We start from the raw sequence: 9,492 nt of genomic DNA, 5'->3' as shown, positions 1-9,492 counted from the left end.
TGCTTGTGTGTGTTTACATTTGTCCCAAGCAGAAAAAGTCCTTTGAATAAGGCAATTGGTAGAACCCAAGAGATATGCAACCTATCTCCTACTATTATGTGAGTCACTCACATTGCTCACACTACTTGTGTTTGATGCATGTTGAGTAAAAACCCAAGATCTATCGAGTCAATAATCTGTGGAGAGAGTTCCTACTTTCTGAACTCTCAAACCTTCTGATATTCAAATGCTCTCCCTGACCAGGGATAAGAGAAATGAGGCACACCCCTCATATCCTTTCATCTGCTTCACCTTAGCCCCTCAATGGCAAGGTTAAGAGCACCATTAACCATATTCCAGTTGGCCTCAGTGCCTAACCCTTTTGTATGAGCCTGATTGCTTGGTTATAGTGTGTGCTGAATGCTTTTGATTGATCGATTGCTTGCCTCATATACACATGTCTGCTTGCATGCTTTGTGCATTTATCATCATCAATTACTCATTAGTGCATGATCATTTCATTTGTCTCTGTGACATATCTTTGTTGTTTGCCCATTGAGGACGATTGTAAGACCATCCATTGGCCATTGTTCCTATGATATGGAAGTGAGTATAAGACCATCTCATTGGCCACTCATTTTCTCTTTGCTTGATGCATTTGCATTTGATTTATGTGAGGATGCAATTGTAAGTCCCTGCAAGTTGGCCTTTGCTTTCCTATGATCATATGTTGGATATTGGTATAAGCCCAGACAGATTGGCATCCGGTATCCAAGTTTCGTTTTGTTTAGGGAGATTGGAATAAGTCCAGCTATTGGCTTCCGACATCCTTGTTTCTTTGTTTAGGAGATTGGTGTAAATCCATCTATTGGTATCCGGTATCCGCTTTTGTTTGTGAGATTGGAGTAAGACCATTGAGTGGCATCCGGTATCATTTGTTTGCTTATTTTGTTATTGCTCATTGCCTATTCCAAAGGACACACTTGAGTCATCTTCAATATGATTCCAAGAGGTGAACATTCTAAGAAGTTTTACAATCCATTTTCATCCATTCATCCCCATTATGTCCTAAACCTTTTCACACATTACTTTCAAACTTGAAATAAATACTGTGCAAACATCTTCATGCTTTTAAATTAAAAACCTGGACCCCAAGTCCTTGACTTTTTTCAAACTCCCTTTCATAACACTTCTTTTGAATCAATCTTAATCATACTTTGACCCTACTTTCATAATCACAATCATTTAACTTCACCCATTCAATTGTTTTGGCTTTGTCCATTCCTGCTAAGTTTTCATGCATTAGCCATAGGTTTCAATTATCATTGTGGTTGATGTAAACCTCACCCTATCCTTAGTGAGTCGACTATAAGACTTCCGTACTGAAAACAGGGTTAACCCCTCTAGTACGTCGAAGCTATCCTCGCATGGTGGATGTTGGTCTTGGTCGAGTTTTCTCCCATTGATAATGAAAAGCCTCAAGTGCTATTGTTTAAAATTGAATCCACTAACTTTTGGAAATCTTTTAGCCAAACTACGGTGTTTTGATCCTTACCTTTGATGGAAGGTACGTAGGCAACGGGTTCATCCGTTCGAACACAAAAACAATAAAAATTGTATATTCTTTTCTCATCATTCCAATCATGTTTGCACAATAAATATTTCATAACAAATAACAATTTTATACAACAAGTGTGAAAAGGGCTCCCTAGGAGTACCTAGGACGTGATGGGTGCCTAACACCTTCCCATTGCGTAATTTACACCTTACCCAGACTCTCTGATCTTTTTATTAGTTTTCTACGCGTAAAATTTCTTAGGCTTTTGTTCGCTTTTTAGCCAGTCCTTTGGATAAATAAAAGTGCGGTGGCGACTCGAATTCATTGTATGCTTTGCTTATGGTTTAACCAATAAATCATATAGCGACGAATACACCGCTACACCTAGGAGTACCTAGGATACTTTGGGTGCTAACACCTTCCCTCTGTGAAACCAACCCCCTTACTTGTAATCTCTGGCATTTTATTAGTTTTGATTTGAAAACTTCTTATCTTTGGGTTTTGTTCATAGTTTTCCCTTTTCCTTTAGAAATAATAAAAGTGCGGCGGCGGCTCTGGTTTTATTGACGTTAAGCTTATCCATAACTTGATGGTCATGAATTTACCGCTACACAAATACGAAAGAAATGGGTCCTTGGAGTCTCACATCTTTGAGTCCATGAATGATTTCTCTCGAGGCATACGTCTTGGGTTAGCTTTTCATTCACTCTTTCGTTTCTAAAATACTTAACCTAATTACTTGGACGAAAGGAGGGCCCATCGAAATATAGAATTCTAGCTGAACATTTGAACAATATTTTGAAGGTTCGTTGTCTATCAAACAATTTTCATAAATTAATTGAATGAAAAAGATGTTGTTGGAGTCTAGCATTCCGGAAATATCCCGAATAATTGGTTCCAAGGCTCCCGTCTTGTTCTTAACAAATATTCCTCATTCACCTTTAAAATATATTCAACATACCTTTAATCAATCAAACCTATCCTTTATCGTCTCTTGCGATCGAAAGCTTTCCATAAGTGAACATTTAACTAATCCTTTATAATGCGTACAAACTCGTGCTTAAGCCTCTGCCATGAGTAAGCAAGCCATGTTTTACCGTTAGAATGCAATCTAGATATGTGTTCAAATTAATTAACTGTTAATCTATCAAAACCATTTCAAAAAGAGTGATGCTTAATCCCTTCTAATGCATATACGATCTAGTGCTTAAGTCTCCACCGCGATCATGTAAGCCCACGTTTAGCAATTAGAGTGCGATCTAAGTATTCAATCATTAAAACAAATCAACAAACAAACCATAGTTCCCTGAACTACGAATGCTCTGATTTCCGTATTGCACTATAAGGATACACAGACACGACATTGTGAGATCTTGGCGAGTACACTAATAAAAAACCCTACCTTTTTGAGGTTTATTTTCCTTTTTCTTTTTAATCTTTTATTCACTCGATGAAAATAATAAATATAAGCTAACATTCAATCTCAAATTTAACTAAAAGGTTCCCGTTGAGTACAATGGACGTGAGGGGTGCTCTTTGGGTTTTGTCTTGGCTGTCAAAACCCTAATGGAGGGCTCATGCATTAAAGATTTGTTTATGAAGCATCTGGATTCATTCAAAGACCTTGTTTAAGGGGTATGCCCCATTAAAACCCTAATGAGGGAGTTTTGGTACTAGTGTGCCTTGTTGGCTTGACTTTTCACCTAGTGATTGTGTTAAACCCTAATTTATTATTAGGAGGTTTTTGACTATCATATCATGCATCATCCAACATCTGAATGCCAACATGTTTGATGTTTCATCTGATTCAAACATTTCATATGCCATTGATTTAAGTCTTTTGGTATTGGTAGGAGCACTTATCCATATATCTTGATTCATTATGAATTAAACAGTAGTCTTTGTTTTCTTTGAATCATATCTTGTTTACATTACATATAAAAACCCTAATCCATAGTTGACTTTTTGGTCATACAAGTTGACCAAGGTCAACCATCCATTTATAGGTCTATTTGATTGTTGCATCATTAATCATTTTCATTATTTTCAATCCACACGTTTGTTTAGCCAATATTCAAGCATGGCATATCATTCTTTTCCAATTTTAATTAATTTAATTCAAATTCAACCATTCAAGAATCAAACATAAATACATTTTCTATTCAAAGTTCAAACTTTCATTTACAAAGTCATTTATGTACCTTCCATTCATAAATATTTGTCATTCATGTATGTTTTCCAAGTTTCTTTCATTCACATACACATTCCAATATAAATTAATTTTTACACCAATTCCATTTATTCAATTTCCAAATACATCACAACCAATCGTTCAATTTCATAAATCCGTGTTTCCATCCAAAAACTACAAAAGCATATTCATCTTCAATTCACATTAGAACATTTAAGCATTTACATTCAACAAAAATTACAAGTTCAAGACAATTTCAATCACAAACTACAATGAACAATCCCAAGTGCACTTAAACTAACATGGCCTAAGTTTCCCATCTAGGTTCCTAAAACGTTCAATTTCAACCACAATTGCCATAGCCATTTCCTTCAAGCAACGTGCAGCTCCATGTTTTAGCATAAGTTGAATCCCAAACCTATAGAATTATCATAGTTCCAACATTAACATCATAATTCAGTTTTCTAAATATCCATACATTATCCCAAGTGCTTTCACACGTCACTAATTAAGTTAAACCATTTAGCATAACATACCAAAGATCATTTGATTAACATAACATACCAAGTTTTATGTGAAACAACCTAGTCCTATTAACTTAATTACAATAGCAGTTATAAACATCCTTAAGATTTTCTAGTTCTAACATCACACATTTCATAAGCAACTCTAATCCAAGTAAGTGTTTACCCAAGCTAGCAACAACAATCTGAACGAGTCAATAACCAAATGAATGAAGAATGATGACCTGCTCAAAGTATCTGAAGAGATAACAGGGCCTTGCATAAGCCTTCCCACCTTCCTGTAAAATTACCACCTTTCTGCAAAATTACCACCCTCCTGGAGAATTAACGCAACAAGATCAACAATTAACATTACATCATATAACCTGTTCGAATTGCAGTTCACAAAAACCAATTTCAAAACTAACGAGTCCAGCTAGCATTCTCATAACAGATCCATAACTAACTCCTTCTCTTAAGCAATTCAAAAGACCAATAACTAACTTTCATTTCTAACTAACTAGTTAACTGAATCATTAACACCATCATAGTTAATAACTGATTTACACAAGGTCATTTAACAGAGCTCAAACTCTGTTAGAGCTGAGGTTCGATATATACTTCACATCACAATCTCAGGGATTCCACAGAGTTTTCACCATCGATTTCCTCATCTCCCTCATTCCCACAACTCTCTCTAAAACCTCACACAAAGCTCTATTAGGAAGCCATTGGAGCTTCATATCGAAGCTCCAATTGTGCTTGAGATAGGCTTCATCCTCAATGGATTCACGTAGAGCATTTTGTTCATACAAAATTGACTCATGCAACGCAACTGCGCTCAGAAGAATGGAAGTAAAAAGAAGAATATTGGAAGAAAGTGAAGAGTTTTAAAGAAGAAGAAGAAGAAGAATAAGCATACAGAGGGATTCTTGTTTCTTGCCACCACTTCAAATCCGATGATTTCTTCTTCTTGCTTCAATTTATGATTTGCCTCGATCTCGCATTTCAATTGCGTTTCGGTTTTGATTGATGAAGATGGTGAAGGATGCGAATAGGAGTGTGTTTTTAATTTCGTGGTTCAAAAACCATAATGAAACATTGAACGTTTGAATGGATTTGAGTCAGAACATGTGAGAGTGAAGGATAAAAATTTTGTTTGCGCTGCTGAGGTTGGATCCTTGGCCTGGTTTGGTTGATGCATTAGACTTGAACGTGAATCCGTGGACATGGTTTGCATAGGAGTAGGATTGTGGTGGTGATTTCGTGGTTCAAAATGTTTAGTGTACATTGTAGGATTGAAGGAAGTTTAGTCAGAATGCGTGAGATTGAAGGATAAAATTTTGTCTGTGTCGCTAAGGATCGGGTTTTGACCTGGTTCATTTTCATTGCCCGGATAATGAACTCGTGGAATTGGATTTGGTGGACTTGATTTGCTTAGGATCTGTTTGGGCCTAAGGTCCAAACCTTTTATCCTCACCTCCCTCATCTCCTTTGTTTATAGACTTTAATGCAATTTCAATTGAATGATTGGTAAGGTATTCATCATCATAAGGAGCAACAAGGATTCTTCTTCAGCAACTTGAAAGTTATGATGAGAATCACATGCCACGAGCCTTAAGTAGTAAAGAATGAATGAGAGTGGAGAATTCTATTAACTCATTCGGAATATCTTTGGGTACGGGACGAATGATCCTGTTTCTCATTGTATTCTCCTTTACACATAGACCTTAGTATGGTTCATATCTAATGACTTCCAAGTCTTATTCATCGTTCATTCTGATATATCATTTCTCTTGCCTCAGTTTCATATTGTCTTTGTTTCAGTCGTAGTAGGTTGAACTACGAAAGCTCTGATTTTCTCATTGCACAATGAGAATATGTAGGCACGAGGATTGATATTCTCCGTGAGCTAACTTATTTATGTTTACCTAATTTGTTATCATTCATCAATCAATACCATCTTTTTGAGATCAAATGTAAGTTTCTTTAGATTCCATGCATATCCTTTTAAGACGATTTAATTGGAGTCCACCTTGGGAACCAAGAGATGTTTACCTTGATGTCAAACACTTTATTCTTTTTTTTCAATGCACCTGTTTACTCTTTGCTTCAGAGTTTATTCCTTCAGGGATCCAATATACCATTCTTCTTTGATTTCAAATTGTTTGTTCTCCATAGTGATATACTATTCCTCACACTAAACAACATTTTCCTTATGGGACCCGTTTTCAACCCTAAGATTCCACCATAATTTGTATCATTTGCATGACATCTAGCATCTTTGTATTACTAACCTATTGAAAATACAAAAATATTTTCTACTTTGTTTGTCTTAAGCTAGGGTTTTGCACCAAGAGCTTTCAAAGATTGATCAATCAAGACTTGGCGTGAGTTTCAAAGTTTCAAACTCCTCATCCTTACCAATTGATCAAGTGACTTCCATCAACAATAATCAAGTTCAAGATCATTCCATCTCAAATTCATCAAGGCCAAAGTTCATCTGATACCATCAACTAGGGTTTTGACCCAAAGTCAACTAGTTGACTTTTTAGTCAAGGCATGATCCCAAAGCTTGAAGTATGGTTCAAAGACTTCAAATACATCATAATTTATCCATTCATATCATCCAATATGCCCAAGAGATCCCATTTATTAAAATTGCAAGAATTGGATTCATCTGATACAAAGTCAATTAAGGCAAAGTCAAAGTTTGACTTTTGACATTTTTTGTCAACCATGGAATTCTCAACTCAAGGATCATGAAAATATGGTTGATGGATGCATTTGATCAAGATAAAACAAGAAATTGGAGGTTACTTTCAAAAAGGGCAAGATTTAGTTTTGTAAATTTTTTCTAAGTTATGAGAAAAATACATGTTCAAGTACCCAACTTTCCAAGGCCATAACTTGTGATACAAGACACCATTTTCTTTGCTCCAATGATCATTTTAAAAGTCTTACTTCATACTTACACTTTTTCCTTGAGGATTGATTCCCAAAAACTACAATGATTTCAGGTTATGAAGCCACGAAGTTGGTACCATAAAATTGAAACACTTAGGAAAAGAATTTCAACCAAATTTGCCTTCATAAAGTGACTTACATGATCATCATTTTTCACCATAATCCACATTTATTCAAGGAAAACAACGGACATGAAAATTGTAGAGGATGGTCTTAGCTTTCCAAAAAGTCCAAGATCATGAAATTATCATATTTTAGATAGGAGTTTCAAAGAGATTAAGTTGGCTCTCCAAATCTAAGTTTTGGGTCATTTTTGATATGCACTAACTTTTGAGAATTATGCATTTCCTTCAAAATTCCTCAAACAACTTTGTAACTTTTGGAATATTAATTCTTTTGTGACTCAGAGGAAGTAATCTGCCTTATAATTAAAAGAATGACAGAATTTGATACATGCATATAAAATAAACGAGACTGATATGAAATAAATGAGAAATAAGAAATGGAATTAAGTAGAAGGGGCACCACACTCTTTCTAATCCAAGAGAGAATGATAATCCTATGGATGAGGATCACCACAAGAAAAGGATTTCTTGATACGATCAATTTTGGTCCAATCCAGAACCTAAGAGCAAATACTCTCACTTACACAATGTGTAAACTTGACAAAAATCATCGATCCAAAAAGAAGATACATGCCTCCTTTATATAGGAATGGCTTAAGATGATGAAATAAGTAAAAATTAACTCCTAAGAAAACAAAAGGTTTTCAGCCACTAATTATCATGATAGTGGGTTGATTTATTACAAAGAAAGTGCAAAATAAAGAAGAGATAATGGGGTTCTTGAAAGGGCAGAATAATGGTAATTCTTTATTTACCACTTCTCTTGCAATTTTCGTCCATTATAGTGTGGTTATTGGTATTTCCTTTATTTTTATTTATTTATGCATTATTGGGCCTTTTATCAAATGCTTGGATGATAAGAATAAACTTGGGCTCTTTTTCTTCAATCTGGCCCATGCATTCTATTGACTTGATCATGAAGTGAACTAAAGCATCATTGACTCTTCTTGCACGTGCCCTTGTCATAGGACCTCCTAAGCTTTGCATTGTATCATTTATGTCTTGGATTACATCCTCATCATTCCCTCCTTCTTGAAAATAATTTGACCTCGAATTTAGACCATCATCACCTACATCAAAAGGAGATAAATCAGCCACATTAAAAGTAGTACTTACCCCATACTCACCTGGAAGTTCTATTTTGTAGGCATTGTCATTGATCCTTGAAAGTACTTGAAATGGTCCATCTCCCCTAGGTTGAAGTTTGGACTTCCTTTGTGACGGGAATCTCTCTTTTCTCATATGTATCCAAACCCAATCCTCGAGTTCAAAAATAACTTTCTTTTGCCCTTTGTTTGCACTTTTTGCATAACTTTTATTTTTCTTTTCAATTTGCAATTTTACTTGTTCATGCAATTTTCTCACAAATTCAGCCTTAGCTTTCCCATCTTTATGCTCCAAAATAGATGTGTTAGGCAATGGTAACAAATCAAGAGGTGTTAAAGGATTAAAACCATACACAATCTCGAAAGGTGAATGTTGTGTAATGCTATGGACAACCCTATTGTAAGCAAACTCTACATGAGGTAACCATTCCTCCCACATTTTTAAATTCTTTTTAAGAACATCCCTAAGAAGAGTAGAAAGAGTTCTATTTACTACTTCAGTTTGTCCATCTGTTTGGGGATGACAAGTAGTGGAAAATAATAACTTTGTACCCACCTTTCCCCACAATGTCCTCCAAAAATGGCTTAAGAAATTGGAGTCACGATCAAAGACAATGCTCCTTGGTAAGCCATGTAGGCGCACCACTTCCTTAAAGAACAAATCAGCAACATGACACGCATCATCCACCTTTTTACATGGAATAAAATGTGTCATTTTTGAAAACCTGTCCACAACTACAAAAATAGAATCTTTGCCATTCTTTGTTCTAGGCAGCCCCAAAACAAAGTCCATGGAAATGCCAATCCAAGGAAATTCAGGTACAGGCAAAGGAGTATACAAACCATGAGGCATAACTTTTGATTTAGCCTTTTTACACACAATGCATCTTTCACAAAGCTTTTGGACATCAATTTTCATGTGAGGCCAATACAAATGTTCTTTTAAGAATTCTAGAGTTTTAGAAACCCCAAAATGACCCATTAGTCCTCCCTCATGCGCCTCTTTTACAAGTAATTCTCTAATGGAACCTTTAGGCACACATAGTTTTTTTTCTTTAAATAA

Source organism: Lathyrus oleraceus, chromosome 1, assembly GCF_024323335.1.
Source record: "Lathyrus oleraceus cultivar Zhongwan6 chromosome 1, CAAS_Psat_ZW6_1.0, whole genome shotgun sequence".
Taxonomy (NCBI): domain Eukaryota; kingdom Viridiplantae; phylum Streptophyta; class Magnoliopsida; order Fabales; family Fabaceae; genus Lathyrus; species Lathyrus oleraceus.
The sequence above is the reverse complement of the archived record's forward strand: the minus strand, read 5'-3'. Positions refer to the sequence as shown.